The sequence below is a fragment of the Lutjanus erythropterus genome, chromosome 11, assembly GCF_056507025.1.
Source record: "Lutjanus erythropterus isolate fLutEry1 chromosome 11, fLutEry1.hap2, whole genome shotgun sequence".
NCBI classification, from domain to species: domain Eukaryota; kingdom Metazoa; phylum Chordata; class Actinopteri; order Lutjaniformes; family Lutjanidae; genus Lutjanus; species Lutjanus erythropterus.
The window spans coordinates 437,929-464,887 of record NC_139327.1 but is presented as its reverse complement, the minus strand read 5'-3'; positions in this window follow the sequence as shown (position 1 = coordinate 464,887).

Below are 26,959 nucleotides of genomic sequence, written 5' to 3'. Positions count from 1 at the left end.
TGATTCTAAAAACTTTTCACCACTCCACTTGTGCCACAGATCCCTGTTTGAGAACCACTGCCTCAGAATATCTATACGAATTTAAAAAAAAAATCCATTCCTCTAAAACTTTGTAGGTGGCAGGAAATGGTAGCTGTATCTGTCTGACCCTTGAATAAAGAATTCTTATTTTTTTTCCTTTTCATGGTTGGTATTCTGCAAAAAAGCCAGAGTTTGCAGTGTTTTTATACATTTCTGCCCAGCCTTTCTTTTATAGCACCACATCATAAGGTGTGTGATGTATGTAATTCCTTGAGCTCATTAAACATATACTCCCTCTTGTGGCATAAAGGGACAACAACTTCTGTCTTAAGATGTGCTGTGCCTCAGGTTATTTATGTATTTACTGGGTAAAAATTACAGATTTATTTTTTAACTTATTTTTAATTTATTCTAGTTAACTCAGCTACACTGTAAGAAAACAATCTGTAGAGTAATGAATGATGTCCTGGCAAAAAATTATCAGTACATATTCTGTTAGGTTTGTGGATATTTCTTTCAACCCTAAAATGGAAAATTCTGTAGATTTACAGTATATCCCCTGGGCCGTTCATGGACACTTCTGTTAATCCTTAAGTAGACATTTCTGTAAAATAAAAGCACATCTAGAGCAGCATTGTCTGAAAATTTCTTCACCGCTTTAAAGTTCTAATCAAATATCAAATCTGTACAGTTTTTATGGGCAGTTTCTTTAAAAGTGAAACGTAAATGGTGACTTACAACCACTTACATTTTCTGGTAAATACAATTGTATTTTCTTCCCCGGTTTAGACCAACATCATGTTCTAATAATCTAAAATGAAAGACACCAGATTCGACCACCACAACAGAGTTCAAGGTCACTTGCTAGACTCTTCCATTCTGGTGGAACGATTGTCAGAGTCTCTCAGTCAGACTTGAACTTTGCTTCATGGGACTTATTCGTGTTGTTCTCTCATGACTAGATCCTTGCTTGTGTGTTGTATCAGTTCTCAGATGTACATGACTTTAGATAAAAATGTCTGCTAAATTAAATTGTAAATTGTAAGTTGTGATGAAATAAATCTTTACACAGCGAATACAGCATCATGGTCCAATAAATCCACCACAATATAAAAATATTTTATGTCTACATCTGCTAGTGGGCCATCACAACGAGATGAGGAAAGATATATTAGTTCAGTCCAAGAGAATCTTGGTATTGCCAACAAACTGCCAACTATTTTGATAATCTGTTAATTGCTTTGAGTAATTTTTAAGAGAAAAAAAGTCAAAATTCTCTGATGCACTTTCTCAAATGTGAGAGTTGTTGTTGTGGTTTCTTTAACCCTTTATTACAGTTTACTAAATATCTTTGGGTTGTGGACAAAATAAAACATTTGACACCATAATTGTGCACTTCGGGAGACACTAAACAAAAACCTTTTTTTTTCACCATTTTGTGGCATTTCACAGACAAAAGAACTACTTGATTAATTGAGAAGATATAATCAGCATTAATCAACAATGGAAATAACCGTTAGTTGCAACCCTAGTTTTAAACTTTGAAACAAGTGGAACTGTCAAAATGGAAAGAAAAACAACCGTGCAAGCATGAGACTGTTTACACCATCACTACAGAACCTTTCAGTGTTAGTGCCATTTTCTTGAACAGGACATGTAATGTTCTTTAGTTGGGCTATCTTATTCATTCAAGTGCTAAGTAATGGTTGTGGGACAAACTTAAATTGGCATGTTTCTGCAGCAATCCTTTCTTGTATCTTGCATTCATACATGACAACAATATTTCATGTAAAACTACAAAGAAAATGGTATAATCAGAGGTTGAGGGAAGAAGAAGAAGAAGAGGCAGAGCTCTATGCATGCTTGTGTGTGTGCTCCTGATACCTCTCTCGGTGTGAGCAAGGTACTGAGTACAGCCTTCTGTCTAACAGTCATGGAGGAATGTATTGCTGTTTCATCCCCTTATCACAGCTCTGTTGCATGTTTGGAAGAGGTATATCTATATATATATATCTATGTATATATATATATGTATGTATGTATGTATGTATGTATATATATGTATGTATGTATGTATAATAATAATAATATATATATATTTCTAGTGGAGCCCCAGTATAAAGTGTTTGCAGGCCAAGATGATGTCTAAATTGAATCCATATTTTAATACTGGAGGACACTATCATAGTATAACAGTCAGTATAACAAGAAATAGAAGAATACAAGGGTGAGTACAGGAAGGCTTTTAGTGATACCGGGTGAACAGAATTTGACTCCAAAATCAACCATGACGGAGGGACCTCAGCATCCCCATATTTGACCCAGTAGTTCAAATTTCATATGTTTGTTGCCCAATAATAGTACAGGAAGTTTGGTAACACCATTCCGCCCTGAGCTTTGGGCCTCTGTAAAACTTGTCTACGTAACCTTGGAGACTTCTTATTCCAAACAAAACCGAGAATAAGACTGTCCACTTTATGGAAAAATGAAAGAGGAAGAAATATTGGAATACATTGGAATAACTATAAAAAGTGCGGGAAAACATTCATTTTAATTGCATTGATTCTGGCAGCTACAGAAAGATTTAGTAGGGAGCACCGCTCAAAATCCTGTTTAATTTGTGTGAGCAGCAAGAACTTATATATATGCAACATTCTATATACTGTCTATTTGTCTGAGCCAGGAAAATATAACTCATAGCACATAAATTAAGCACATATGAAGACAAAGAGTTGTTGTCTGTTTATGACACGTTTATGAAATATACCCTTAAGTGTGCCCTTTCTATATTTTAAACCAAAATTAAAAAAAAGGTCATTTTTACATCTAAAATACTTGAAAGATTACATTCTAGTTAAAGAATCGATGAATCTGAAATAATTTATATGAAAATTCTTACTACTAGTCCAACACGCATAAACCATTATAAACCAGCATAAGCGAGTATTTTGTTTCGATATGATGTAAATATCTTTAATACATGTGTTTGTAATCTCCAAACATTTACTCTGTGTTTACCTTCATAGTTCAAAAAATAGTATTTTGTCTCTTATAATGTGTCCTGAAAACTGAAGAAACTCAGCCCTTTGCCTTTATATTTATCAAAGTTCATAGATTGCTTAGGATGGTTGGTTAGGATGTAATCTATAAAATTATTTTGGATTTAAAGATGAGCAATTTCACATTTTGGTTTATTATTTATAGGATATATTCCCTACTATGGTATGAAGGGGCAACACTCATGTCTTCATATATGCTATGCCTGAGTTCGATTCTCCTGGCTCTTATTTTGATAGAGCTTATTTAACTTCCGGGTCAACTGTCTGCCTTTCTGCTGTTTTCAAGTCAACAAGTAAGAAATAAAATTACACCAAAACTGATCCCTTTTTTTAGTATCATTATTTAGATTTTTACTCTTGTTTTTATGTCTGCTGGCAAAAAAAAAAAGAAAATTAGCTCTCTTTACCCATTTTTGTTTTCTGGTTCAAAGCACTAACTTGAGGGTATACTCCCTCTTGTGGCAAAAACAGGCAATAACTCAGGGTTTCATCTGTTCAATGTGTGAGTATACCTATGAATTGCTGGCTAAAAATTACACATTTATTTTTCAGAGAGGAAACTAGTGCCCAGTGACTGTTTAGCTATCTCTGTTACATCTGAACATAAAACAATAAGTCCCTGAGTAAATGGGACAACACAACCTTCAAATACTATTTCTGTATTTGCTTTTAACTAATATCTTGCCTTTAACTTATAATATTTGTGCCTTTAGTGATGCTTTCCTTCATTGCCTAACTGACACAAGCCATATATATTATATATATTGATATATTGTTTATTTAATGTAATTTCATTGTAGTTGAAGGCAAACACAGAATTAATGTTTGAAGGTTGCAATGTCCTGTTTGCTAAAACATACATGTATTGTTTTCCATTTTGATATGACTGACAGGAAGACTTGACACAGAAGTTAAAGTAACTTTATGAAAATAAAAAATATATATCAATATAATAAATATTCATTGGATATTGTTTAAAGGCAAATACAACATTAATATTTTCTTTTCAGTTTCAGAATTTGGTATGTACTCCTTACAGCAGTGGTTCCCAACCTTGGGTCAGGACCTCAAAATGGGTTTGACAGATACTTAAATAAATAATTGCCAAATTAAAATTAAATTAATCTTTATAATGTTAAAAACACAACCTCAGCCGCTCAATAAAATATGGTGGGTTAAGAGAGAGCATTATAATATATGTTTTAACCATATATTGCCGATATTTGATCACGAGCCAAAGAAGCCTGGGAACCACTGCTGTAAGGAGTACGATTCACAAACACTAGCTGATAGCATCAGGCCTAGGGGTGTGAATCTCACTGACTGAGACAATTCGATACGTATCTCAATACATGTTCAACAATACGATATATTTTATAAATCTTTAAGCGGCCAACGATTCGGTTCGAAACGATTCAATTCTGATACAATACGATACAATACGATACGACGCAATACAAGACAATGCAATGTGTCAGTCTTTACATTTTGATTCAATTAATGCTATGTTTGTAGAGTGCTGTTAGTTGCCAAAAAATCCTGATAGTTTTACTAAATATAGTAACAGTAGAGACAGAGAGGGAGACTTTACAGTGATGTTTATATCTTATTATGAGTCTCATGTGTAAATGAGATAAATGAGAAACATTTTTCACTTTTATTTCATTTATTATTTGCAGGAAAAGATTAGAAATAATGTAATAAAATCAGTTAGAATTAAACAGCTCTGACTCACTTAAAACTGGTTTACAGCTAATTCCTGTTCTGCATCACATAAAAGACAAAATCATATAACAAAACGGAGCAAACAAAAGATCCACTACCCCAGAAATTACTACGTACTTTGTTGTATCAATTCAAAGATTTCATGAGATGATCACAAAGTAACGATGGGATTGTCCTTTGCCAGTGGTTATTTCTCTGTGTTTTTTGAATGTTTTTTTTTTTTTTTTTATTCCAGAGGAATTATACAATTGCTTGTCCTATATTATGTTTTTGGCATGCAGTCTTTTGTGTCACCATGTTTTTCACTTTAACACTCAGTGTGTATACTGGTGTTACAAGACTTTGCTGCTGGGTGTAAAATACAGAGTGGCAAGTGCGTTATCACTATTAAGGTAAGCTGCTTCCATGTGGTATAGCGTAATAGGAGTATGACTATAAAAGTATTGGTTCTTTCTTTGTCAGACCTGGGCCCCGTTTCCCAGAGCCTTCGTAGCGCTACGTGCATCGTAAGTTGTATTTCAAGGTCTCCCTTAAGGTTGTCCCAACTCTGGGAAACAGCCCGTAACCTTAAACCATTAATCAAACCACTAAATAAATGCAGTCAATCAGACAACGTAAAAACTCATTTTATATTTCACTATTATAAAAATATCGGGTTTTTATTGTGTTGTGTACTTTCAGTAGTGAGTGACAGGTAAACACACACAAAGGGCAACCATTTATTGCATACTGCAGTTAGAAACTGACAATAATTAGCTGATAATTAACCTGATCAGCCACAAAGTAATTGATACACAAATTATTAAACCATTAACCAACCAACATTATTAGACCAACTGTATGATTAGAATTGTATAGATTGCAGTGTCCATGGCCAATTCCATTCTATTTAAAGTCTGACCTTTGCTAATTCAAATTTTCTTTCTTTGTAAGACCTGTAATCGGCAGTATACAAAAACATTTTTGGAAAATTGAATTGTACATTCATAATAAATCACTGGCAATGAAATCTTTTACATTTTCTTCAAAAGTGCTCCGGGTCACTCTTAGCCTCAGTCTTATCAAGTTTATATACCAGAGGAACCGCAATCTCTTGTGATGGTAGGCAGATGTAAACAAAACAGAGGCTGACTTCATGCAACAGTTTGCTGTAGTAATGCTTAGCAGTGAGAAAAAAAAAACAAAAGAAGAAACCTGAAGAAGTCTGGATGATGTTTGGGGATGTTTGCTGATATAAACATCCAGAGTTGCAAAGTCGGACAGATGAATGTAAAACTGTGACAGAATAAGCTGATATGTATTCACTCGACTGGAGAAATGTGCCCACATTAAGAACTTACACGGACATAAATCTGCAAGCCAAACTGCTGCTGCTAGCATTACTAACATTAGCCACATTGTGTGTCAGGCTGGCAGCTAACATTAGCTCTGGGTCCTTTACACGCAGACACTGTGACCCTCTGGTCTGAAAAGGTGAAGCGTTTAGTGAGTTGTTGTCATGTTTTGTACAGCAATGTGTGAGGCTTGTATTGCACAGCGCAAAATAACGCGCATTTCAGCGGCATTTAAAGTACGATTTTGCGATTGTAGACTGTGATTAACGTCTTCAAATGGCTCTTAATAAACACAGTATTTTTTTCGGACAGTGTTTAACATCATAAATCAATAAATTCTACTACATTTTAGCAGCTTTCTGAGTGTTTTCTTAGTGTTAGACCAGTCGATTAGTCTAAATTCAATTTTGCCTTAATCGACAGGGAAATTAGTCACCAGGAACATCCCTAATGGTGACTAGGGATGTAACAATACATTCAACTCACGATTCGATACAATTTCTGATACTGGCTTAATGATACTATTTTTTTTATTTCACATAATGAGATTGCAGACAAATTATGACTAAAAAATATTCCTGTAATTAATTGTCAGACAAAAAACACAACATTTCTGAGGTAGGGTGTAGCTGCAAAACACAAACTATGCGATGAATGTATATTTAATAGGGCCGTCAAAGTTAACGCGTTAATGCTTTAATGTGAATTCCTTTTTAACAACACTTTTTTTTTTTTAAACTTTATTTTTATTATTTTCTTTTAAACAAAAACAGAACTTAAAACAGACAGGGTCATCACAGGTGTAGAGAAATGCTAAACATACAGAATGAGGATTGAATGAACCCGGGTTACATTCATTGTCGAAAAAGTCCTTTATGTCCATGAGTGTTATTTGAGGTCCAAAAAGTTTTTATGATCCTTGGCTCCATTTAATGCTAGTCCTCAGTGTTTCCTTCAAAGTGAGATGTCTCCCATTCTTTCTTAACTTAAAAGTCTGCTCTGTTTGTGCATAGGAAAAATACATTACATTGTTTCTCCAACCAAACATGTATAAAGAAATCACTACAGTTTCAAATAGGACTTCCATTTTTTTCAGGGAAAAGGTCAATCGTTCCATAGTATAAATGTCATTAACTATTTCTATCCACTCAAAGGTTTTAGGAGGTTCTATGCTCAACCATTTTCTGGTTATTGCTTTTCTTTACTACGTTATATGTTTTTGAAAGTTGTTGAAAGGTATCTAAGCCTCTATTGGAGGATATCATACAGTATGAGGTCATGCCTGCATTTGTCCAGAGTTTAAATCTGTTTTCAAATTTAGCCGGTGTGAATTCTGTGTCATACGCCACCCAGTGTAATATTCGTGCATTCCTCTCGAAGTTCAGGTCTTTAAATTCTTTATGCCAAATGTTTAAGGGGACTGCAGTCCATTTAGATAATTTGTCTAAATATTTCTTCTGAAGGGATTTTTCCCCAAATATAGATTGAAGAGGTATGTTTGTTTGAGTTTGTTCTATGTCTTTCCGTTGCGCATCATATGTAGGATCACACAGAAAACGTAACTGTGCTGCTTTGTAATAATCTTCTAAGCAGGCTGAAGCCCTTCCTCCTCTGTCCTTGGGTAATTGTAATGTTTGAAATCGAATCCTGGGTCTTTGCTTTCCCCAAATGAAGGTTGAAATCATTCTGTTCCACTCACTGAATTGCTTGGGAGGGACATCAACAGGCAATGACTGAAAAAGGTAGAGCAGCCTGGGTAATATATTCATCTTTATAACGTCTATTCGATTATACGTGTTCATTGGTAATAATGACCAGCGATTTAAATCGGCCTTAATATCCGCTGTTATATGAGTATAGTTATGTTCATAGATGGCAGTTAGATCTCTAGGTATTTGTACTCCCAGGTATTTAATTATGTCACCCTTCCATTTAAAATGACATAATCTGTAAACTTTTTCTTGTGGTTCATAGTAAAAAGTTTGGGTTTTCTGTAAGTTCAATTTGTACCCGGAGTATGAACCAAATACTTTAAGAAGAGACAGTAATTTAGGCAAGCTTTCATTAGGGTTGGTAAGCGTCACAAGAATGTCATCTGCGTACAGACAGGTCTTGTGTTGTGTATCTCCAATCAATATGCCTGTTACGTCATTATCTTCTCCGATTTCCTGTGCTAGTGGCTCAATAAAGAGGGCGAAAAGTGTAGGGCTGAGGGGGCATCCCTGACAACATCCCCTCTCAAGAGACGCTGTTTTAGATAAATTCCCATTTATTTTAATTCTGGCTGTGGGAGAGCAATGAAGGTAAAGATTTCAGGCATCCAACTACCTGGCTGTTAAAACCAAATCGTCTAAGAACCAAGTATAAATATTCCCATCGAACAGAATCAAAAGCTTTCTCGGCAATAGATTCTCTATCCACTGTTTCTCATATACTCAATGAGGTGGAAGCCCGCCTCACATTGTCCTGGGTCTGCCTGTTTTTTACAAAACCAGTTTGGTCTGTATCTGTCAAATCCAGGATTATATTTTCCTCCATATTTAAAACAGATATGGGTCTGTAAGAACTAGACTTATCTTTACCCGTGTTAGGAATTACTAAAATTACTGCTTGTGTCCAGGACGATGGAGTCTCCCCCCCTCGAAGAACATAATTAAAACATTCCTTAAGAACTGGTATTATAATCTCTCTAAAGGTTTAATACCATTCCAATGGGTGTTTATTCTCCAAAGACTTTAAGTTTTCAGTCAAATCCTTGTTTCTCTTTTTCCTTCTTCTTCTGAGCTGACCACATGATAAGTTTACCTCTTATAACAGCTTTTGCAGCGTCCCACAGTGTACTGGGAGACACTGTGCCATTGTCATTATGGGTCATGTATTCTTGAAATTCTCCCTTTTTGTATTTCTGACATTGAGGATCATTCAAAAGATTAGTGTTAAATCTCCACAATGTGTCTTTGGGCTTGCTGTCAAAATGCAGTGTTAAATATACCCCTGCATGATCAGAGATGCCCCTTACCCCAATGTTACATTTGGTAATCCTGTGGTGATCTGAATTAAACATAAAAAAATAATCAATTCTTGAATATACAGAATGAGCATGAGAAAAAAAAAGTAAAGCATCTATCAAGTGGGTCTAGCTCCCTCCACACATGTACCATACCAAATTATTTAAGCAATTTTTTGATGTATACTGCTTCAGGTCTTATTATTTTTTTGTTTTGTTTTGTTTGAGGAGTCCATGGAGGGATAAAGTTGGATATTCCAGTCTCCCCCACATACCAACACACCTGACACTATATCACACACCAGATCTAAGATTAAAAACTTTTTTGATCAGCTGTTTATTATTTCCTGGTGGTCTATAAACATTCAATAATGTAACTTGTTTGTGGTCAATTAAACCTTTGACCATTAAGTAGTGCCCTTCTTTATCGTTGATCTGTGAGGAGAGCTGGAAGTTTACCTTGTTTGAAATTAGTATCGCTACAGTGCAGTGCGCTATTAGAAGCTTCAATTGACTTAACTATTGAAGTTTTTAGTGCGTTTTGGCCTTAATGTTAAATTGAGCAGGTCAGTATGCTCATCTGTGCCTGATGGACTTGGGTTTGTCATGTAATTATTTGAGCATGTATTTTTATGCCAAATGCAGTGCCTCTGAGGGTTTCTGGGCATATTTGTCATTTAGGTTAATGTATTTGATTGAATAAAGTTTCATTTGAATTACACTTTAAACACTTGAAAAATATCCCTTTAACCCTTGAGGCAGCCTTAAAAAAAACTATACACTTTTTTCCCAAAGGCCAAAACACACTGCAGGCTTCAGAATAATGCAGTGAAGTGACAAACATTTCATAGCGTAGCCGAGCATCTGTCTGTTTCAGACAGATATTTTAATCAGATAACTGTTCAGTACCATCAGGATTTATCATCAAAAAAGTTTTCTATCAGTCGGCACTTCACACACGATCCCCCTCCCTCCCTCCTCTCTGCTGTCCCTCTCTAGATCTTCGTAGCTTTTTTGCTTTGGGAGTGGGGCACCTGGGCTGGAATGAGCGTGGTCCATTTGTCCTTGCAGGACCCTCTCATCAAAGGACCCCATTACCATGACTACAGAGCATTTGGACCTGAAAGGCTACAGATGACATTTAGCAGGGCTGTACACTTACTTTTTTAGGTGGTAGCACTGGTGCTAGCAAGTTAAAAATTTTAATAGCACAAAGAAAAATTTAGTAGCACACACAGTTGGACAGTTAGTTAACGTGTTTATTGGCTAAATTCGATACTGATCAAATGTTAACCCCCTGGCTTCGTCTTAATTTCCATCCTAATTGGTTGTTAAGGACAAAAATGTCCACCTCCATAAAAACTACATTAAAAAAAGTACAGATTCATATTTTTCTACTTTTTTCTGCATAAATCTCTCAAACAACTTCAGTCCTGCCCCCAAAACTAAACATTCAATCATTTTGAGAAGTTTAACCCTTTAAATGTAAACCCTGTTTGATTACTCGATTTCACTGTTATTATTTATGAAAAAAAGCAAAGAAATTTAGATATTTTCCATACAACAAATGTTGGGTGGCTGGGGCATTTTTTTTATCAGTCTTGGATATGTCAAGGATTAACCAAAATATTGACTTTGATGCATTATTACTTTTTGTGTAGCATCAGATTTAGACGTTAAGGACAATTAACTCCCATTCAAACCACATTTTTTTTTATCTCAAAGTTGCTGATTATAATCATGCATTCTGTAATGTTAGGGTTTCATCTTTGAGAAAAATAGTAAAATTAGTCATTTTTACTGTTCAACACTAAAATCTGCCATTTACTCATCATAGGCCTATGCATACAAATCTTGTTATTTCTTAGTGATAAAATACTGCAGTAACACTATTTCCACTTTTTTTCCACGTTTCCACTGAAATTATTTTTAAATCAGCAGCAGATCTTTCAATTCTCATTTATTTTACGTACTTGAACATTCAAATTGAACACTCAAAACAGAACAATATGTTACAAAACAACTTGACTTGAGGCGAGGTGAGCATCTCTACAGGTGATGTGTCGCTTTGTAATACTGTGTTTATAAACGTTGTCACGTTTAAAGATTGTACTCCCTGTGATGTATGGCGTATTCCCTGCCATCAGTTCACCTGCCGCCACACAATATTTACAAAACAGTGCTTTTTTGGTTTGTTTACCCGGAAATGTAGTTCTTTTGTATTCGGATTGAGAAGGACCGTACACACTTAGAACTACAACTCCCGTGAAGCATTGCTACAACAACTGACGTATAGGACAAGAGACGGCCTATAGCAGGGGTGTCAAACTCAAACACAGAAAGGGCCAAAATTTAAAACACAGTCTAAGTCGCGGGCCAAACAGGATTAACATTTATTAAACTGTCTAAAACTGACTATGTTTTATTCAGAAATATGAATTTGAACAGCCAGACTGCAACAACTTTTTCCTCAATAAAATAAATAGGATTTAAAATATTTTTTTTCTTCAACAATAACAAAAGAAAACGAGAATATTTCAGCTCAGAATATTTCAGCTCACATATCCAGGTGGGGGTTACATTTGAAAATGCTTGCTTTTTGTCTGCACACAAGATATCGCACACTTTAATCATGCAAACCCTCAATGGCACTGCATTTGGCATAAAAATATGCTCATATAATAATATTACAAACCCATCAGCCCATCAGGTACAGATGAACATATTGACCTGCGTCTTCGCGACTGCGAGCTGATTTATTTCTCGAGTTGCGCGGCAGCTGACGCAGTGCGTTGTGGGATTTGTAGTATGAGTGGTGGGAGTGCTATTTACCGATGGGCCATTCATAACAGACACGTGAAATTATCTCGCAGGCCGTATGTGGCCTATAGCCTTGTTTTCCCTACTATTTTTTTTTAGACATGATACCAGCGCAACTCCTTCACACTTGTGCGAGTGGACACGTATTTCTCTTCGCACAGAATGATTTTTATTACCAAATTACGTCGAAAATTGTCGCACTGTACAGCCCTGTTTAGGCTAAAAACATGGTGTAAATGGCATGAGTGGAATTTCATTTTTGGGTGAACTATCACTTTAACACACAGACACTTCTTCAGACCACTGCCTCTGCTCTCCTGCACAGACAGGAGCTCAGTCTCACAACACACGCTAGCTTGATGGCAAAGATGGAGGGTCAGAGATGCTGAGGTCGAGATATATTCCAAGCACACTGTCTTGGACGAGAGTGATGCAGCATGGCCCGGTGTGTTTTAGCCTTTAGTGATAATGGCCATAGAATGGTCAGAAAATTTCATAGAATGTAGTCTCCATCAAGACATGGTGTAATTATGAGTGAGTATTAAAGGACAACTTTGGAAATTTTCAACCTTGGCCTTGATTGAGACAGCTCGTTTTGAAATTGGTCCAGTATTGAGGAAAGCAGATGCAGCTGGCAGCTGCGAAATAAGTACAACAGTATACATTGGACAAATGTGTCCCGTACAAGTTCTTGCATTGAAAGTGCTTTTTTTCACCACAGACCCGCTCAGATTGCCAGTTTTATCTCTGTCAACAGCATGCGAAGCGTCTGTCTTACCCTTCACTTGCTCCGGACTGTGTGTGTCAAAATCTCACGGGATCTTTGCTTGTTACTGGAAGAAAACTGAGGAGCCATGACTTGTAAAAGTCAGTTGGTTGTCCCATAGTACAGGTGAGAGTTTACTAGGCCGATTGAAGTGTCATGGCTAAATATTTACCTGATTTGGAGAATGTAGATGAGACCTTTGATTTCAGTGGCTGCCAGTACTTATTTAAGCCCGAGTATACGGATGAGGAGTTTGAGTTCCTACAAAGAAAGAGCGGATGAGGATAGAGAGAGAGGGGCAACGGGCAGATGAGGGTGAAGCAGCTGTTGCATGTCTGTGAATCTGTGAAGATTGGTTGTGCTCCTGTGAATGCTGTGACTCTATGCCCACAGAGGAAGAATGTCTGCGTTGTAACGAGTGGGACCTGTTGCCCAGTATTTATGGACTTGATGTGTCCAGGGATGATAGAGAAATTACCCAACGCTGTGTAACCACTGTGGTGGGAAAATTATTCACCAAACTGGTCACTGTTGTTCCTCTTAGTTATTTCGCATGTTCTGTCAGGCACTAACTGGTTACTCGTCCTTGTACACACAGCTGTTTTCCCTTTGGAAGAACAACTTCTGATAACACAATCACATCCTGACTCTCCCGATAAGCAGTTCAGGTCCATCCTGACCCAACCTCCTTCATCTCCTAACCCTGTAAGACAGATTTACATTCTTGACTTGATTATCAGTTCCTTTTACACTTTGAGTGTGACTGTGTACTGGTCCTTTGCAAAGCTCGATTAAAACACCAGAAAGACAATCTTCGTCATGGGGTCATGGTCTTAATTTTCAAATTTTCAATTTACAATTTGGTGTCAGAAGTGGGATCGCTTGTGTGAGGGTTTCTGGACTCAGGGTCGACGGTGGTAGTGCACACCCTGAGGAGATATTCCCTTCAACCTCAACCTCCCCACAAAGACTGGTGAGAAGGAGGGCCTTAGACCCGAGACCAGACTCACTCAGCGCTGCGATTCAACAATTCTGATTGGTGAGAATCTGAAAATTTATTTAATTGATTTTTAGAAAAATAAAAAAGGGGGAAAAATCAGGTTACTAAAGATGTCAAGATATAAGAGTTGAGATGGGAAAGAGTCCCGACAGTTTTTAACCAAGGTTTAGTAGAAACCTGGAGGTGCACTGACGAGTCCAACTTAAAAGAGTTTACTAAGACCACAATACTGTATGGGAAAAATTATCACTGGTTAATTGTCGTATTGTGCAAAGTAAGACTCAGTGTTTACTAAAACCACAATAGTGTATGGAAAAATCATTACTGGGTAATAATTATATTGTGTGAAGTAAGACTCCAAAAAGCATGCGTAGAAGAGTAGAGAATTCCTCTGTACTAATTAATTTTGATTATCTTGTGAGAAAAAGAAAAAAAAGGGGTGAGAGAATTTAATAAGAAACAGCAATGCATTGAAATCAATTATATTATTTTGAGCATACTAATATTGATCAGTTCTGATACTTTTGTATTGGATCGTGGAAATAAGTTGAGGACATAACTATCTTCTAATTTTTTGTCGTTATTCTTCAGTTTACCAAAAATGGGTATTTGTAACAGCAAAAATCAAACCAAAAAATAAATAAATAAATAAACAGGATAATGTGGATTTGTCTGCTCCAAACATAAATTACATGAACGTGAACTATGGTGATTCATTTGTGAAACAGATAAATTTTTGGGTGACTGAATGTAACTTTTTGAGCACAGAAGCAATTGACTCCATGTCTTTCCCTATTTGTCTCAGAGATCATCCAGCATCATGAAGTGTTTTAATGTGTACTCTTTGATTTTCACTGCACTCTCGACGTTTTACCATTGTGAACAGGAATGAGGAATTTCAAACTGAATTCACCTTTTTGTACCCAAATTTGAGCTGGCTCACTGGGCTTCTCTGAGAAGTCAGAAATTAATCAAGCATAGCATTCAACCACTAAAACATTTTTTTCTGTTCAGGAATGCAAGTAAATAACTATAATTTGACATCTTAATCAAGAAATAATAATGTGCTTTACTATGTTTTCTGGGTTTTTTTGTAAACAGTAAATTTGAAAATTCATGGATAACAATAATAATTACATTTTAGCATTAGAAATATTTCGGTTAAATTCCCTCTACATACTGGTGTATTAACCATTACAGAAACATAAAAAAATGATTTGGGTATTTCCCAATGCTGTTAATTTAGGATACCTGTGGCATAAACCTTACATTCCATCCTTACCAGAACCTGTTTGCCATACATTTAAAATATTTTCACACTGCCACTCTAAAAACAAATCCAGCCCCCACACTGGGGTACATTAGGTTTGAGGAGGCAGAAGATAATCCTCTGAATTATTTTTTATATTTGAATTCAATTTTAATTCAGAGGATGTTCTTGCCCTACTTGATTTTTGTTACTGTGCATTTTTATATATTGATACTGACATTCTAATATTCCATCATATACAATGGTAGAAATAGTCATACTGATAACTGCATACTCATATCAATTATATTGTATACAAATATATGACCTTTTTTCTTTAGTTTCAGGCCGTCAAGTGATGGGCACAGAGCAATGAACCAACCTGAAGTTTCTGGTCCGGCTGAGGAAAAATCTGTCACAAACTGACACAACCCGCTAATCCCTACCCGACTCATAGCTCACACAGCACACTACGTCCTGTTACTTTTTGACACACCTCCTAAATAACATACACATTAAACAATCTATGAACTTTGATAATCATATATTGTAAAATTTTATATATTGTAAAATCTCCCTGTGTTGTGTGTTTGTTTGAAAATACCCCTCTGTTGTGATTGGCTGTCATGAAGAACATCTGTGCTGTGATTAGCTGTTGCAAAATCCCCCTTTATTCAGATTGGCTGTTTGAAAATGACCTTGTATTGTGATTGGATGTCATGAAAAACATCTGTGCTGTGATTGGCTATTGTAAAATCACCCTGTATTGTGATTGGGTGTTGTAAAATCGCACTGTAATGTGATTGGCTGTTGAGAAATACCTCTTTATTCTGATTTGTTGCTGGAAAATCCCCCTGTATTGTGATTGGCTGTTGTAAAATCCCACTGTAATGTGATTGGCTGTTGAGAAGTACCTCTTTATTCTGATTGGTTACTGGAAATTCCCCCTGTATTGTGATTGGCTGTTGCAAAATCCCACTGTAATGTGATTGGCTGTTGAGAAATACCTCTTTATTCTGATTGGTTGCTAGAAAATCCCCCTATATTCTGATTGGTTGTTTGAAAATAACCCTGTATTGTGATTGGCTGTCATGAAAAACAGCCGTGCTGTGATTGGCTGTTTTAAAATCCCCCTGCATTGTGATTGGCTGTTGTAAAATTCCCCTTTATTCTGATTGGCTATTGTAAAATCCCCCTGTATTGTGATTGGCTGTTGTAAAATCCCCCTGCATTCTGATTGGCTGTTGGAAAATCACCCTGTGCTGTGATTGGATGTTGTAAAATCCCACTGCATTGTGATTGGCTGTTGTAAAATTCCCCTGTATTCTGATTGGCTGTTTGAAAATCACCCTGTTTTGTGATTGGCTGTTGTAAAATCCTCCTGTATTCTGATAGGCTATTGGAAACCCCCCCTGTATTCTGACTGGCTGTTGTAAAATCACTCTGTAATGTGATTGGCTGTTGAGAAATACCTCTTTATTCTGATTGGTTACTGGAAAATCCCCCTGTATTCTGATTGGCTGTTTGAAAATCCCTCTGTATTCTGATTGACTGTTGCAAAATCCCCCTGCATTCTGATTGGCTGTTTGAAAATCCCAATGTAATGTGATTGGTTGTTGTAAAATCCTCCCGGAATTGTGATTGGCTGTTGGAAAATCCCACTGCACTGTGATTGGTTGTTGTAAAATCCCCCTGCATTGTGATTGGCTGTTGGAAAATCCCACTGCACTGTGATTGGCTGTTGTAAAATCCACCTGTATTCTGATTGGCTGTTGTAAAATCCCCCTGTATTGTAATTGGCTGTTGGAAAATCCCACTTCAATGTGATTAGCTGTTGAGAAGTACCTCTTTATTCTGATTGGTTGCTGGAAAATCCCCCTGTATTCTAATTGGCTGTTGGAAAATCCCCCTGTATTGTAACTGGCTGTTGTAAAATGCCCCTATATTCTGATTGGCTGTTGCAAAAAACCCCTGCATTCTGATTGGTTGTTTGAAAATGACCCCATATTGTCACTGGCTGTCATGAAAAACATCTGTGCTGTGATTGGATGTTGTAAAATCTCCCTGCATTCTGATTGGCTGTTGGAAAATCACCCTTTGCTGTGATTGGCTGTTGTAAAATCCCACTGCATTGTGATTGGCTGTTGGAAAATTCCCCTGTATTCTGATTGGCTGTTTGAAAATCACCCTGTTTTGTGATTGGCTGTTGTAAAATCCCCCTGTTTTCTGATTGGCTGTTGGAAAATCCCACTGTAATGTGATTGGCTGTTGAGAAATTCCTCTTTATTCTGATTGGTTGCTGGAAAATCCCCCTGTATTGTGATTGGCTGTTGTAAAATCTCCCTATATTCTGATTGGCCGTTGCAAAACAACCCTGCATTCTAATTGGTTGTTTGAAAATGACTCCGTATTGTGACTGGCTGTCATGAAAAACATCTGTGCTGTGATTGGCTGTTGTAAAATCCCACTGTAATGTGATTGGCTGTTGAGAAGTACCTCTTTATTCTGATTGGTTACTGGAAATTCCCCCTGTATTGTGATTGGCTGTTGCACAATCTCACTGTAATGTGATTGGCTGTTGAGAAATACCTCTTTATTCTGATTGGTTGCTAGAAAATGCCCCTATATTCTGATTGGTTGTTTGAAAATAACCCTGTATTGTGATTGGCTGTCATGAAAAACAGCCGTGCTGTGATTGGCTGTTTTAAAATCCCCCTGCATTGTGATTGGCTGTTGTAAAATTCCCCTTTATTCTGATTGGCTATTGTAAAATTCCCCTGTATTGTGATTGGCTGTTGTAAAATCCCCCTGCATTCTGATTGGCTGTTGGAAAATCACCCTGTGCTGTGATTGGATGTTGTAAAATCCCACTGCATTGTGACTGGCTGTTGTAAAATTCCCCTGTATTCTGATTGGCTGTTTGAAAATCACCCTGTTTTGTGATTGGCTGTTGTAAAATCCTCCTGTATTCTGATAGGCTATTGGAAAACCCCCCTGTATTCTGATTGGCTGTTGTAAAATCACTCTGTAATGTGATTGGCTGTTGAGAAATACCTCTTTATTCTGATTGGTTACTGGAAAATCCCCCTGTATTCTGATTGGCTGTTTGAAAATCCCTCTGTATTCTGATTGGCTGTTGCAAAATCCCCCTGCATTCTGATTGGCTGTTTTAAAACCCACTGTAATGTGATTGGCTGTTGTAAAATCCCCCTGCATTGTGATTGGCTGTTGGAAAATCCCACTGCACTGTGATTGGTTGTTGTAAAATCCCCCTGCATTGTGATTGGCTGTTGGAAAATCCCACTGCACTGTGATTGGCTGTTGTAAAATGCCCCTATATTCTGATTGGCTGTTGCAAAAAACCCCTGCATTCTGATTGGTTGTTTGAAAATGACCCCATATTGTGACTGGCTGTCATGAAAAACATCTGTGCTGTGATTGGATGTTGTAAAATCCCCCTGCATTCTGATTGGCTGCTGGAAAATCACCCTTTGCTGTGATTGGCTGTTGTAAAATCCCCCTGCATTGTGATTGGCTGTTGTAAAACCCCCCTTTATTCTGATTGGCTGTTTTAAAATCCCCCTCTATTCTGATTGGCTATTGGAAAATCCCCCTGTATTCTGATTGGCTGTTGGAAAATCCCACTGTAATGTGATTGGCTGTTGAGAATTACCTCTTTATTCTGATTGGTTGTTTGAAAATGACTCCGTATTGTGACTGGCTGTCATGAAAAACATCTGTGCTGTGATTGGATGTTGTAAAATCTAGACTTGCACCGATTTCAACTTTCTTAGCCGATTCCGATTTCCATTTTCACAAACATTTTTGCAACTTTTCTTGTAAATATGTTCATAATAAGACACTGACTATTAAATAGTCATTTAATACTTTCTCCAAAATCATCCAGATTACAACCAGGCCTTATTATAATTTTATATTAAGATTCTGAATTGGGTGAATGTGATCTCGCGAGATCATCTCACGGGATTTCGTGGTACGCGATTTCACGTGATCTTTTGTGGAAGCGAATGTAAACAAACCAGAGACTAACGCGGTGCAACAGTTTGAAGTAAAACTTTGCCGTGAGAAAAACAAACACAGAAGTTAAACGAGTCTGGATGAGAAAATGTTTGAGGAGACACATCAACACAGGTTGTTTATTCTTCAGCCAGAACAGGAGGTGAGATTTTAACTGTCCCTCTGTGAACAGCAGTCTGCTGCTAGCTTGCTAGCATTAGCCTGAAGTGCGAGAGAGTTTACGGCTGTTTTGCGACATTGTCAGCTGCTCTGTCTCGTTGTAGACTGTCTGTCTTCTCTTTATCCTGTTCTTGGAATCTGTCGCTGACACCAGCTTCATGCAGACGTGTGTCTGAGTGTGTAGCTGTTATCAGTGCTGTGTTGACGTCACGGTCAGTTTGTCTGCTGTGCGCATGACGTGACCATCGTGCAGAACATGTGTGTAACAATGACGGGCCCAGAACCGGATTTGTGACGCTGACCGGCTAGTCACCGGTCAAGGCCAGTCACGTGAAAACCGGCCCGATTCCGAGCATTGCCGATTAATCAGTGCAAGTCTAGTAAAATCCCCCTGTATTGTAAGTGGCTGTTGGAAAATCCCACTGTAATGTGATTGGCTGTTGAGAAATACCTCTTTATTCTGATTGGTTGCTGGAAAATCCCCCTGTATTGTGATTGGCTGTTATAAAATCCCACTGTAATGTGATTGGCTGTTGAGAAATACCTCTTTATTCCGATTGGTTGCTGGAAAATCCCCCTTTATTGTGATTGGCTGTTGGAAAATCCCACTGTAATGTGATTGGCTGTTGAGAAATACCTCTTTATTCTGATTGGTTGCTGGAAAATCCCCCTGTATTGTGATTGGCTGTTGTAAAATCTCCCTATATTCTGATTGGCTGTCAAAAAAACACATCTGTGCTTTGATTGGTTGTTGGAAAAATTACTTGTATTTCATTGGCTGTTACGTACTGTGACAGGCCTAATGAAAACCCATCATTTCATGTTCAGTAAGCCCTCTTAACTATCCGTAACTCAAAAACACTAACTTAAAACTTAAAAAAGAAGATGTTTTTCTGTGTCATACAATATTATTTATGTATAAAGGAAGAGTGCTGAGAAATGTACTCAAAAAAGTGAGGCAGTCAGTTTCAGTAATTTTTTATTTCTTTTTTTATCCTAAAAGAACATTATAATTGCAGAGAAACACATTTGGCCATCTGTAAACTGTGTAGCAACTCAAAGCCTCTGGAAATCTGGTTTAAAATAAAGTATCTATCAACGTCATGTAACTAACAATATCAGGAAAGTGTGCAAAAACTATACCTTTAACTACAATATTTCATATTTGTATTAAAACTAATTTCTAACATTTTTCAGGTGTTTATACAGAACCTAGGTTGTATGTGACACTGACTTACCTGCAGTCGATGGATGTTGACACGCCTCCAATTTTGTAGAAGCAAAGACGCATACCAGCACAGAAGCGTAGCAATGCACTGTTGAGGAAAGGGTCAGCAACAACATATAACATATTTTAACCACTTACAAAAATTTGTATCAGTTTAAATGTACATTATATTTTGAATATTTTCTCAGCTTCACCTTTCTACCAGGCAGCCTTTTCTCATGATATACTGCTGTTATATAAGCCAAATATCGCGCTCTCCAAACCAACCATGTATTAAGTAAGTAGTGCTTCTGCTAAGACTCGGGTGGCTTTGGAGATATGATATTTGGCTTGTATAAAGGTGAGATCCTGTTGGAAAGGCTGGCTGACAGGAAGGTAAAGCAGTGAAAATATTTGAAATATTGCATAAAGTTAAATACTTTTTTGTTGGGAAGAACACTTTCAAGTGGTTAAAATATTTTGCTGCTAACCCTGTCTAAAGCAGTATACTGTTGAGCTCATCTGCATCGGTACTCCTGCTGCTTCTCCAAACCAGAAGCAGGCAACTAACATCTACTGTGGGCAATACACTGACTATGGATAAGTACCCTATACAAACACACTTCGAATAACAGGAACCATCCTTTTAACAGTTATGAAGGTACTGTGTGGCATACTTCTGACCATTTAGTGTAAACCTAGCAACTATAAAGGCACATTATGCAGTTTTGGAAAAGAAATTCAAACTCAGAAAAGTAATAATACAAACACAAATATTGATATATTTTCATAACTGAATAAATAAGGGATCCTAAGAGGAAAATGAGGTCCCTAAAACACTGTCTGAAGCCAGAAAGTTGGGTCCCTGCAAAAAAAAGAAACAATATGAAAATTATGCTCTTTGAGGACAATTTGTTTATTCTGTAATTAATTATTAATTCAGTCAGTCATGTATGTATCCGTGAATATTCTTTTTTGATTCAAAATTCTTTCCCAAAACTACAAGTGTACCTTTAAAAACAAGATCTTTAAAATTGTCACATAACAGGTTATGAACACTACATATCTTTTTTACAATGGTTCAATGCAAATTTATTACATAAACAAGTTCAAATACAATGTGTACTGAAAGCCTGTAGACTACATTAGCAATCTGAACAAGATGAGCTAAACAGTTGTCAACATGGACAACAACATATTCATGTCCCAGACCATGCTGTAACTGAGTGAGCCACTAAAGTTCACTATTCCTTTTCAGAATCCACTAATCTTGTTTAGATCTTGAATTCTAAAATTGTGTCGTCGAGTCATTCTTGAGTCTGCAGCCGTGGTTTGCAGCTCTAATTTGCAGCTCTAAGTGAATTTAAAAGTGTTGGTCAGTCTTTTTGGGATGCATCAACAATCTGGTGAGGTTGATCACCACATCACCTTCTGCAGTGACAGATCCTTATAGGCTGGTAGTGAACCAGAGTCCCAGTGATTCACCCCAAGATCTGGCTGTGGCTCAGAAAGACAATGCACTAATCGCATCCAGTGAAAACAATGGAAACTAAGGTGAGCAAAGAATTTTGATTATGGTTGATTGTCATAAAAATGCTGTATACACAAGTCCGATAGATCTGTTTTCATTCTACTGTTTAGTGCTCTTGATTGCAGAGAAGGTAAGATAACTTTTAAGTGTGCCACTACTGGACTAATGACATTTATTTCATTTGTTTGGGGTGGTGCTGCTACTAACAATTATTTTTAATATTTCATAATTTATTATTTCAGAATTAATGTATTGATTAATCAATCAGTTGGTTGGACTATAAAATGTCAAAAAAAAGTGTGAAAATCACTTGATCAGCGTTTCTTGAAGCCCAAGATGACGTCCTCAAATGTCTTCTTTTGTCCACAAACTAGATATATTCAGTTTACTGTCACAGAGGACTAAAAAAAACAGAAAACATTTGAATATATTCACACTAAAAACAGACTATTGAGACTTTTTTTCTTTAAAAAATTACTCAAAGTGATTAATCAATTATCAGAATTATTGGTGATTAATTTGATAGTTGATTAATTATCTATTAACCAATTAATGTTACAGCTCTAGTTTGGGGTGGCTGTCATATATATAATCAACACAGCCCAAGTGGCCAAAAAATACACTTCATAGGTTTCAAAACTTCTCACCTGCAGTTGAAATTTAGCCAGCTAACTGTCTGTCTAATACTGGCACATTTACAGAAATGCTGATTAGGTTATCCCTAGAACTAAATGAAAATGAGGAGTCACGTGGGTATGCTGAGCAGGATGGCAGCACTGTAGGAGGGCTCAGACCACTCGCAACTAATTTAATTGTTTAATCCATATTTATCTGCCTACCTTGAGCTAAATATTGATAGACTTTATCCCAGAAAAGTTCTTAGTACTTTGACTACATTTTTGGCGGTGAGAAATGGCGACAACGTCGAAATATTTTAAGGATATGGGCCACATAGCTACTCAGAACAAGCTAGCTGCTAATGAGGACAAGTCTCCCGACGAAGCTGCAGAACAGAAAATAAGTATGGAAAAAATCTTTGCTGAAATAACCAAACTGAGTACTAAACTGACGGAAGTAGCTGCTGATGTAGTGACCATCAAAGAAACCACCACCGAGCTGAAAAACTCTGTCAGCGGGCTACAGGTACGAGTGGAGGAGGCGGAGGAGCGAATCTCCCAGCTGGAGGACACGACTGAGGGCCTTGTGACAAACACCGGTACCATGGGGAAAAAGGTGGATATGCTATGGGACCGTGTGCAAATCCTGGAGAATCATTGCAAAAGAAACAACGTAAGATTGGTGGGACTGGCGGAGACATACGAGAGCAGAATTAGTTTACAGTCACCTTTAAAAGTAGGAATTCCTGTAGTTTAGCTGAAAAGTAGGCTACAGGTCTCTGTCTGTCTCCGTGGTCCTGGAGTAACACTCAACACTCTTTGTCTACAGTCTGAGCGAAAGGTCGGTTTGGATCTGGTAACCCCAGAGTTGGAGTCGTCAGAGTCTTCCGAAGGACAAGTTTTAAGTCAACAAATGTTTACCCTGCATCAGCAGTCCATGTCACTTTACTATGTGCTTCTAGGCCTCACCCAGGTGCGATTGCACTCAGGGGGGCCTTGAGGACACCAGTGAAAACACCAGTGGGAATGAAGGGCCTGCAACAGGAACACAAAAGGCATAACGTGTTTCTTTATGATTGAGTTTGAAAATGTTTTAAAATGCTTTTACTCTTTTTTGGGAGAGGGATTTGCCCTCACATGTCATCACATGACCCAAAAATGTCACTTGTTGTTGGACAAACTGCAGTTTTGACGAGCTAGCTTTGTGACCTTCTCCATCCAAATGTTTCAAATGTGTCTTTTTCACACTGAGCTTGAGTAATCATGCACTTCCTGGTGACAGATTTAATGAGCTCAAACTTTGTTTTGAATTTCATACCTGAATTTTTGTTTTGTTTTGTGGGAATGATTACACCTGTCTTTAATCAAGTGATAAAGACTAGTGTAATACTGTCAACAGCCACTTTTTTTTTTTTTTTTTTGAGTGGATATTATGGTTGACAGGGCCTTTAATTAGATTTTGGTGTGATCACAATTTGTTGCATGCCTCTGATTAGACTGACCTACAGTGTATCATTCTCTCACGGGGCGCTCGGCAAAGTGCCCCTGACCTGCAGCTAAGTAGCCAATCCGGCCTATCAATGTCACCAAATTTAATGCCGGTGGGGCGCTGGAAATGTAGCCGCAACTGCTACGTAAAATGTGTGAAGGTTTATGATTGCTAGAGCTACGTGAGGAGCCAGTGATAGGTTTTTTTTGTAGTGCGACTCCCAGACTCTGTCCTACAGCGGGAGAAAAAAAACTATGGTGACAAGGAAGAGAGATGATGGCGATGGCGATGGCGATGGCAGTGACAACTGGAGTTCAAGCACAGCTTCCACCAAATTCGGTGAAATTATTAATGTACCCTTTTGCGAGACGGACGACGGAGGAAAAACTTCTCGTTAAGGAGCTGGGACCCGACAAACCTGAAATGAACATTTCCCAGCAAACCAAGGAGAAAGATAAATTGTACAAACAGAGTTTTTGTCTGAGCTGGTTGAACCGTAAGACGTGGCTGGCAGGTTGTGGAGCAGCCAATGCACTTTTCTGTTTCCCCTGTATCCTCTTCAGAAGTGACAAATGTGATTCAACTTGGACAAAGACTGGACTAACTGACTTAAAGCACCTCTCTGAACGGATCAAGAAGCATGAGAGGTCAAGGGGGGGTAAAGCTAGCTGTGCTCGGAAAGATTAGCATAGCAACACAGCTAGATAATGGGGACCGCATCGCTGTAAGAAGGCACAATGAAGAGGTAGATAAAAACCGTAATATTTTATCCAAAATAAATGTAAAATTTTGTGGTGCTTTTGAATTAGCAATGCGGGGACATGATGAAAGGGATTCCTAAGACAACACCGGGATATTCAGAGGTTTAGTCAACTTAATGGCATCCATTGATTGGGACTTGAGGGAGCACCTTGAAAATGCGACCGTATTTAAAGGCACCTCGAAGACAGTTCAGAACAAGCTCCTGGACTGTATGCTGGCAGTTCTGAGAGAACAGTTCATAGATGAAGTAAAGACAGCTGAGTTTTTAGCAATCCAGGCTGATGAAACTACCGACATTTCCACACACTGTCAGCTAGTCCTGGTACTAAGGTACATTGATGGACGCAACAATATACAGGAGCGGTTCTATGAAATCATCAAGCTACCCAACAGCTATGCGGATTCAATAGCCAGTGCCTTATTGGAGAGGCTGCACAGCATCCTTCCCGAGAGACAAGAAAAAAAGTTGATGGCCCAGGCATATGATGGGGCTGCGGTAATGAGGGGTGCCACTGGAGGAGTGCAGCGAAAGGTGCAGGACATCTATGCAAACGCTCACTACATTCACTGTCATGCCCATCAGTTAAAGCTGGTAATGCAGCAGGCAACTTCCCACATCCCTCAGATCATTCACTTTTTTACTGACATGGGGGGATTTGCTTCTTTTTTCTCAAAAGCGAGCAAGAGAACTGCAGTGCTAGATGAGATGGTGGCGCACCGACTTCCAAGTGCATCGTCAACACGTTGGAACTTCAACAGTGGTGCAGTCAACACAGTCTATGAGCACAAGAATGATCTGGTGAAGTGTTTTCAGACCATCTGGAACAGTGAAGTGTTTGATAGCCCTACGAAGAGAGAGGCTGGAGGCTATTTGAGAATGCTGGAAGATGAAGCTTTGTGTTTTTCCCTAGCCTTGTTCCATAAGATCATGCCACATGTGGACATGCTGTATAATCAGCTCCAGAAGAGGAACATCGATGCTGTCTACATCGCAGGAATCACCCAGACATTCATGAATCGCATGCAGGCTATCAGGTATGTTAAATGCATTATTATGTAGCCTAGCCTAATTGTTAATTCTCTGCATAAATTATGTGTAGCCTTAAATGCTTATATGTCATCTTATTCAAATAATTAATTAATGTGAAATTTAGATGAAATATAATTGCTGGGTTTGGTTAATATATCCCTAATTGGTTTTCACAACTGATTCATAAAACTTATGTATTGGATCAGGGAAGCTGTTCCTAATCTGGCTGAGGATGAGGAGTACAGGGGACCTGTTCAGGAGCCACCCACAAAGAAACGGAGAACATTGGGAGAAGACACGCAGCACCATTTGGCACTGGAGGTCAGCACTTGCTTACACACACAGAGACACAGAGAAACACAGGGCCCTATCTTGAGCTCGTGCCTTAGGGTCGTGTCTTGTGCTGATTGAAAGCGTAAGTGGAAGGTGGGAGGTGCAGTGGATTTAATTTATTCAAGGTGTGTCCAAATCCAACCTTGTTGTCTTGTGCCAGGGGCGGGAGTGATATTTTGCCCTGCCCCGCCCTTTGCGCCACCAGCGCAAAGCGGGATAGACCTATCAGACGTGCCCAAGTGCCCTCATTAATTCACAGGCGAGTTTAGGCCGAACATGCAATAAACCAATCAGAAAGTCAGCTCTCATCACCTTTCAAGAGGCAGTTGCGCCAGCAGCGCAAACGGAGGCAGCATGACGGCGGATTTACCAGGAAGAAACAAAGAGAAAAGATTTTTAAAGTGAGGAGACAGATCTCCTGGTAAGAGAAGTGAAAACGTGATATATGAAGATAGCAGGACGTCTCCAAAACAGCTTCACGCCGAAATAGTTTACAGTAACGCCTGCAAGAAACTTTACAACAAATGAACCGCAAATGTCATGCAGATATGTAACTGGTTATATTTTAACCTGAAGCACGTTGAAAGTATGTTATATTTCATAATTAGTTGTTATAATCATCATCATTATTAACTTTGCTGGCTGAGGATCGGGGGAGAGAGATGGTGCAGTAGAGAGGGGAGGCGAACTGATCCAATCTAGCTGCAAAGCTTCCTGGTTCCACTGGCCCACCTGAGCCAGTTGAAGGCACAGATACGCGGCTGTCTGTGCTCCTTCTTCTTCTCCTCTCCCACCTAATCATCATCTCCTCC